Genomic DNA, 7,893 nt, shown 5'->3' with positions numbered 1-7,893 from the left:
ACCACCTTCCCAAATTGTCCACGAGGCTTCCCAGAGCCAGGCACGCTTCCACTGGAGTTGCAACTCAGTCTGCCTGTGCTGGGGAGAGCCCTCACCACCCCAGCCCAGGGCTGGTGGCTGTTCGTAGGAGCCATGTAGGTGCCCAGGCATGTAAGTAGGCAAAGTGGGAGGTGGACTTTGCCTTGGGGCTTTCCAGGTGGCCAAGTGCAGGAGCAAGGTATAAAATGCTGCAAAAGGGAGGGGGAAGAGATGGGCATTGCGAGGATGCCTCTTTATAGGAAGGGTTAGAGCAGCTTTAAAGCGCAATGGTGTTTAACTGCTGGTGCAAAAGCAGCCAGCGGCCCCTGGCCAGGCACACAGCAAGAGGAGAACAAGCACTGAGACCCCAGAAGCATTTGTGTACATGCCGCCCTCCCTGTCTCGCATCAGCAATCGCTGGAAAATGGGGTCCAGGCGAGACTAGTCGGACCCCATCGACCGTTCATAGGCAGCATCACCCGGTTTGACCAGTACATGGTGCAGGTTGGTTAGGGGCCAGTGCTGGAGCGGCACCCAGGACTGCAGAGCCCTGGTCAGGACCCCTGCCCATGGGTGCTCCCTTCATGGGTGCCCTCACCTGGGTGTAGGGGCAGGAGGGCTCCAGCTGGGCTGGGGAGACAGCAGCCAGGCAAAGGGAGCACCAGATACATGCAGCCTGCAAAGACGCAGGGGAAACTGCAGTTCCTTAAACTGCTGTAAAACACGACGGGAACATTTAATAAAAGCTGCTACGTGGGTATCATTTGTTCGGCTTTTGATAAAATCTCACGTCAGAGACTATTAAAGCACCTTATCAAAGGTTAAAGGGGCAAAGTCCCCATTTGGCAACAGAAAACAAAGATGGGAACATCTGTTCCTCAAAGCAAAAAGGAGCAAACAGCGAGGCACAGCAGAGGCCACTACTGGCATCATTATTATTTAATACCGCTTGTGTATTAATGAGACGCAGGAAGAAGAGAAAAACGAGGCAAGGAAAGCCGACGATAGCACAAACTTACTTTGCTTTGTCAAAATAGAGAGAGGTGGGGGAAAAGCTATGCTGTGAGATGTGTTTTACAACACAAGAAATTAAATTATAACACCAAAGTTAAAGTTTTCATATGAAAAGCATATGACCAGCCCCACATGCCAGTGGAAGGAGTTTCAGTGCATTAAACCCAGTATTCAACACAAGTGGGGCTGATCCAGCACATCCCACTTTACCAGCCACAGAATTCACCACTTCGTTGTTAATTCTGTAATGAGAAAAAAGAAAAAAAAAAACCACTTTCGCTGTCATTTCTTACCCTGGTTTTAATCAGCAATATTTTCTCATGCTCTTGTGATGCCACAGTTTCTTGGTTACAAACATTGCAGGGGGAGGCTGCATTGTTTTATTTAAAAAAAAAGTTTCTGTTGACATTTAAGAAAAAGAACAGGGAGAGTTCGAATGCTGATGATTTTGTAAACACCAAAGTTACAGAACCAAGTCAGAAGCCTACGTGGATCAAAAATATTGCTTAGCTTTAACCTGAAGGTATATGCAACAAAACACTTTGGCCAAAGAAATCTGAGCTGCTAATAATTCCTGCTCTGAGTCATCCAAGGAAAAAAAGACTGAAGAAATGCAAGCCCTGCACCTGTAAAGGTTAAGGACATCTGTCACGTCCTCTGTGTCGGCAGCCGGCTTTGATGTGACTGAGCGATCGGGCAGCACCCAGGAGCCGCAGCACGGAGGGCTCGATCTCCCTTTCTTTTTCCTTTTTGCACTTCCTAAGGTGTGCAGAGCAGACCGTTCTCGTGGCATCGGACCAAATCGCTCCAGATCATGGAATTTCTGCTGGAGATTTTGCACACAGATGGTGAAAAAGCCCCTGGGGTGGGGGGGGGAAGAACTATGTGATCATTTTTTAACCCTAGAAAACCATTATTTAACTCTAGGACAATGTTACATGAAACAGGTGATTCCATCAGTGCGGGCTCTCCCCAGGGCTGCTGGATCCATCACTACTCTTTTAGGGTTTTGCTTACAATCCTGCACCAAAAGGACGTTCCTCTGGGTGCACAGGATTCCCTTTCTGATCCCACAGGTTCTTCAGCAGCCGTTTCAACCACGAGGCCCCAGCAGCAGAACAGGGTACACGCGTGCTGGGTGCAGCAACAGCAACCTGAAGCTGCAGCGGAGATGCGGCTCGCTGCTCCCTCTTGGCTTGTTCTGCTGGCAAAGCTGCTCTCCTGCCCGCTGCTTGCCCACGCAAAGACTCACCCCAGCACAGGCAGGAGGGACCGGTGCACATGTCCACTGGGACACGTGCAGATCCACCTGAGGATGCTCCACCATCGCCCATGCCAAGAAACGTGCTTTTAATTAATCAGTGCACTCAATTATGCACAGTGCTCACCTCCATAGCCTGGTCCTGTTTAGTTTCAGCTCTAGAGGGTCCCACCCGTACTGGTCCTAATGGGCTGCATGGATACCCCTGTGTGTGCTTTCCTTCCTGGAGACCCTTTCCCACATCTCTGTCTTCAGATGTGACCATCCCATCCTCAGAAACCACAGGAAGGGGCAGGGGCAGCCCCTGGCATGGCACCCACAAGGCAGGTACCTCCCTCCCGCTCCTGCGCGTAACACAGGGCACGTGGCAGCACCACCAGACCTCACCACCTTAACATGAATTTCCATGTATTCGGGTTTTTCGGTCGTGCTACCACCTGGAAATGTCAATTTGGTTTTTTTCCCCTGTATTAAAGAAATAACTGTCTATCCCTCATGGGTGTGGGGAAAAAAAAAGATGAAAATGTGATTCAGTTCCCCCATCCATCCAAAGAAACGGGAAAGGAAAAAAAACTAAGTCAGGGCTTAAAAATAGCAGTGTTCATTTTTTCTTTTATCTCATGGTTCTCCTGACGTTCCACGATTTTTTTTTTTTTAATGAGGTGCTGGTAATGGAGGCGATGGCTAAATGCTGCAGAAATGTTAGATCAGAGCATCCGATTACCTCCTCTCAAGACACTTACGGGGTTTCTTCTCCAGATTGAAATCATCTATCAAGGAGCACGCAGACACGATACGAAGCCAATGCTCAGCAAACCAGCTTGGATCAATGGCAATCAGAAGATCCCGAGATCTTCTGCATGTTTTCCCTCCGAGAGGAGGGAGAGGCACTGAAGAAGAGTTCAAATTCCAGGTCAGAACTGCGGATGCCGCATCCTCCGTTCATCTCTAGTGTCAAAACCATCGGTCAAACGCCCCACGGCTGCTCCCAGAGAAACAACTTCTGTGTGTCGAGCTTGAAATGCATTAGGAGTGCAACACGGAGGAGCCTGAAAATCAATTAATCATACAAATAATATTAGTGACTTCCTACAGGTGCTCGGCACTGGGAGCTCCTGTGCACCTCTGGTCCCCTGCACTGAGGTCCAGCGGCTCTACGTTCGCTCAGAGATAAAAAGAGTAATTAAAATCAGGCAAGAAAAGCAACATTTTAATTTCTTCTCTTTCTGCTTGCTTTTAGGCAGAACTTCTTCAAAGACGGTTGCATAAAAAAAAGTCTTTGAATTAACAGGCAATTACTTAATTAGGTACTTAATTGCAAATTACAAGCATTGAACTGCTTTTTTTATCTATTTGGCAATGTAAAACTGGGCCCTACGCTATCCATAACGCCGAAACCCCCTCTGTTCTGGGGAAAACTCATCTCACACGTAAAGCAAGACAAGTTTTAAGTCAGAATCATTTGATTTTTGGCTTTAATTGGTTGGGAAAAGGGGCTGTAGAAGCAAGGAAACCACTTTCAGGTAGAAAAACGAACTGAGAAGACACTGGAAATCAGACCCATTAAAGATATGTCAGATTCCAGTGATTTATATATGAAATGTGTACGGAAAAATGGGATGCTTTGCAAATTGGTGATGGAAAAGGGTTCACTCGGGCAAATACTCTTGAACAAGAAACGATGTCCTGGCTGTACGGGTACCTTAAACACAGCGCAGCTTTCCAGGACTGGGCTGAACTCATCACCACCTGCTTAAAAACAAGAGTACGTGTTTTTTGAAGTGTGTTCCAACACAGATTTTGGGGAAAAAAAAAAAAAAAAAAAGACACCAGCTGACGCACCCAGCCAGGCAGCGGCACTTCTGCTGTGGTAACTGCAGCCCTCCAAGGGCCGCACACCGATGGAGACCCTCAGGGACGATACCTGAGGGCTCCTCTGGCTCCCCAGGGCCACGGTCTTGGCTCTGCATGCAGGAAAATTTACTGTTGGCCAAATTTTGCCCACTGTCAATTCCACCTGACCCCCGCATTCTTCTTTCTTGCCCAGCTTTTTGGGTGTAACATTGATCAAATGTGACTTTTTGGCCATTTTCTGGGCAAAAGTCAGGGCTGGTGGAAGGTTGTGGGTTTCTCTCACGTGGGCCATGAAGAGTGAAGCTTCTCCTCACCTCCAAAATGCTCCAAAACCCAACATTTTGGACATCCAAGGACAACAAATGACCCCACCTGGAGTACTGTGTCCAGTATTGGGGGCCCCAGCGTAAGCAGGACATGGAGCTGTTGGAGTGAGTCCAGAGGAGGCCACGAAGATGATCAGAGGGCTGGAGCACCTCTGCTATGGAGACAGGCTGAGAGAGTTGGGGCTGTTCAGCCTGGAGAAGAGAAGGCTCCGGGGAGACCTTATAGCAGCCTTCCAGTACCTGAAGGAAAGCTGGAGAGGGGCTTTTTACAAGGGCGCGTAGTGACAGGACGAGGGGGAACGGTTTTAAACTGAAAGAGGGTAGATTTAGATTAGATATTAGGAAGAAATTCTTGACTGTGAGGGTGGTGAGGCACTGGCCCAGGTTGCCCAGAGAAGCTGTGGCTGCCCCCTCCCTGGCAGTGTTCAAGGCCAGGTTGGATGGGGCTTTGAGCAACCTGGTCTAGTGGAAGGTGTCCCTGCCCGTGGCAGGGGAGTTGGACCTTTAAAGGTCCCTTCCAACCCAAACCATTCTGGGATTCTACGAACATCGCGGAGCAGTCACTTTCGCTGAGACTTGCGGTTTGCAGAGGAAATGTTAGATTTGGACAGCGGGGCTTCTCCACCCCAGGAGCCATCGACGCACACCTGCACAACGCATCCCGCCGGGCGGGATGAAACGGGGACTCGAGGACACGCACCCCCCCGCCCTCACCAGCCCGAGATGGCTTTTAAACCCCGCTCCAACACCCGCCCTGCACCTCGCTGTTACACGGGCGAGCCCCCGCCAGCAGGAGGCGCCCCCCCCCCCCCGTGCCCAGCCACGCTCCCGCCCCACCCACCAGCTCCGGGGGGAGGGGGGGGGGGGGGCTCTGCGTGGCCCCACCGTGCCGCTCCCCCCCCCGAACCCACGCACCTGCACCCCCCCCTTGCGCGTGGCGCGCAAACACACACACACACACACACCCCCCGCCCGCGGGAGCGTTGCAACGGGGCGCGCGCCGCCACCGCGCGGGCGCGGGAACGCGCGCGGGGGAGGGTGGGGGGGTGGAGAGCGGTGCGCGCGCGCGGCGGCCGAAGGGGAGGGGGCGGGGAGCGCGGCGAGGAGAGGAGAGGCGGGGGGGGGGAGTTTAACCCCCCCGTGCCCGGCGGCGGCGGCGGCATTTCTATTCAGGCGGCGCTGAGGGAGCCCGGCGCGCCCGGTGCATTGTGGGACTGGGCTGGGAGTCCCGTTCGCGGGAGGAGGCGGAGGGCGAGGAGGCGAGCCGGTAAGAGGGAGACCTGAGGAGGGAGGGAGGAGGAGGAGGAGGAGGAGGAGGGGGGGTGGGGTGGGGGTGCAAGGCGGGGAGATTTAAAGGGGAATTCGCCTCCGCCGTCACGCCGGGCCGGGTGCGGGGGGCGGGCGCGGTGCCGCCGGAACGCGGGCTGCCCGCCTGGCCCCGGGCCCCGCCGCCCTCCCTCAGCCCGGCCCCGGGGGAAGGGCGGGGGAACGCGGGGGGTGTGCGCCTCACCGCGCCGCTGCGGCCGCTTTAAAAAAAAGCGCGGCGCCGGCAGCGGGCGGGTTAAATTTTTCGCCCGCCGACATTTTTTTTTCCCTTTTCCCCTCCTTCCCCTCGCGGAGCGGCGGCGGCGGCGGGAGGGGGGCGGGAAGGCGCGCGCCCAGAGCTCCACAGGCCGCCCCGCGCGCGCGCCCTGAGGCCGGCGTCTCGCCCCGCCGCCGCCGCTTGCAGACCCGGCCCCCGGCAGCAAGGGGTTAACCCCGCCCCGGCTGACATCTTACCTGCACCCACGTGCGCCCCGGACACGCGTGGGGGGTGTGCGGGGGTCGCTGACCCTCGGCCAGGCCGCACCCCCCCGGGGTTCGCCCCTCACCGGAGCGAGGCGCGGGGGCTGCTGCGTGCGCGGCCGCTCTGTGCGCGCAGCCTGCGGGCTGCTCTTCCTCCCTCCCGCCTCCTCCTCCTCGGCGGCTGCACAAAGAGCAGCAGCGAAGGCCCTGACTTGCCTTTAAAGGCAGCGGCTGGAAATTTAAGGTGTCCCCGAGCCATGTCTCTCCGCAGCGCTCCTCGCCGCCCTCCCTGGACACATGGTGGTGGTCGCAGCTCCTCACCGTGCAGGTCTCGGGCGGTTGGGTTAGTTGCTCCTGGGTTTGTTTTGGGTAGGTACCTGGCTCTAGTTCTTCCTCGCTCTGATTCTTCCTCGCTCTCCCCTTTTGCTCCTGTGCTCTCTCCTCTCTCAGCTCTTTGGGGAGGCAAGGGTTAAACTTTCGTTTTTAATATTTATTATGCCGTTCTCTTAAAGTAAGAAACATCTGGGTTACGAGGTGTTTTCTTCTGCTGGGGAGGGATGCTCAACGCGCAGATTGCATGCCTGCATGGACCGCCAGCAGTCACAAGAAACTCGGTCTTGCGAGGAAGGTTGCTCCCGTTGTTACTGGAAAATAGTAACCAAGAAAACTCTCTAAAGCAAATGATAAAGTTTAGAAAGCCGACAATGGTTTATTGCAGCGCTGGATGCATGGGGGATCTCTCCTTCTAGCATGCACACCCAGGGACAAAAGCACACTCGTTATATGCATTATAGAAAAATGAATATTCATACAATTGCCAAGAAAAGCCCGCCTATTCCAAGAAACCTATTCCAAGAGAAGATACTGTTCTGGTTCTTACAGGATTTATTTCTTCTCCTGGTGTCAGAGCTGTGAATTGAGTCAATTTAGACACTACAAAGATGTTCAGTTGTGTTTGTATCTGGCCCTTCTTTGTAATTAGTGAGGAATTTAACAGAGACCTTGGATTCTCGAAGACTAAGCGCAAGCAAGAATCAGTGGTGACTAAAACTCTAAGCGTTATCAGTCCCAGAAGCAGACCCTGTCTTCAAGACATGCCGTTAGCTTCAGAACGTACTGTTTTTTTAGCTGAAAGGAAAATTGCTGAAAGGAAAGTTGATTCTGTCTAGAGGTTACACAGAGTGGGCCTTTTAGGGCCTACTTTGGGGCTTGCTTTTACTAAACCGTCTGGGTATCACCGTGGCAGTCTGCGAAATAACATAGTTGCACGCAGCTTTATTGAGATCTTCGTTAAAAAGTTACTGTGTTCTTGCACGGTGGATGTTTTCCATTAATGAAATCGTCTTATTTGTTTCAATATTTGTTTTCAAACCGGGGAACGTAATTCACTGTGTCTTAACAGTCCTCCAGGCTGCAAAAAGTTCATGGTAGGCTGTGGCCTCTGAATCCTTTCCTGTATAAGTAGGTAGGGGGTGCTAAGCATATTGCAATTAGTTAGATGAAGGGAAACGTTCCCCTTGTGGGGCAAGCTGCTTTTTATAAATTTCTGGAATTAATTAGAATGAAGTGTTAAAAAAGAATGAAGGGGGAATGAAGGGGGGGGAAATCCCCCTCCTTGAAAAGCTTTTGTCTCCC

General features: G+C 52.9%; 1 protein-coding gene and 1 long non-coding RNA gene across 5 annotated transcripts in view; one reads left to right on the top strand and one right to left on the bottom strand.

Annotated features, from left to right (window-relative positions):
- Positions 1–942: 942 nt before the first annotated feature.
- On the bottom strand, positions 943–6,434 carry LOC137663783 (uncharacterized). Of its 3 annotated transcripts, none has more exons than XR_011048222.1 (4): positions 6,253–6,434; positions 3,037–3,342; positions 1,659–1,892; positions 943–1,274 (listed from the first exon to the last, which is right to left on the bottom strand). It is a non-coding gene; the product is annotated as an uncharacterized lncRNA (long non-coding RNA). The 3 variants fall into 3 exon arrangements; XR_011048221.1 differs by having other exon boundaries at positions 1,659–1,858; XR_011048223.1 differs by having other exon boundaries at positions 1,659–1,855.
- SEPHS1 (selenophosphate synthetase 1) overlaps positions 5,657–7,893 on the top strand; it is a 26,368-nt gene continuing 24,131 nt past the window's right edge. Inside the window, exon 1 of one of the 2 annotated variants that reach the window (XM_068401325.1) lies at positions 5,657–5,740. The gene's annotated coding sequence lies outside the window, so the exon portion shown is untranslated. Of the gene's footprint in view, positions 5,741–6,118; positions 6,628–7,893 lie in introns of those variants that run through there. The other variant, XM_068401324.1, reaches the window with a different exon arrangement.

Source organism: Nyctibius grandis, chromosome 5, assembly GCF_013368605.1.
Source record: "Nyctibius grandis isolate bNycGra1 chromosome 5, bNycGra1.pri, whole genome shotgun sequence".
NCBI lineage: Eukaryota > Metazoa > Chordata > Aves > Nyctibiiformes > Nyctibiidae > Nyctibius > Nyctibius grandis.
This window is presented reverse-complemented; position numbering and strand designations above follow the sequence as displayed.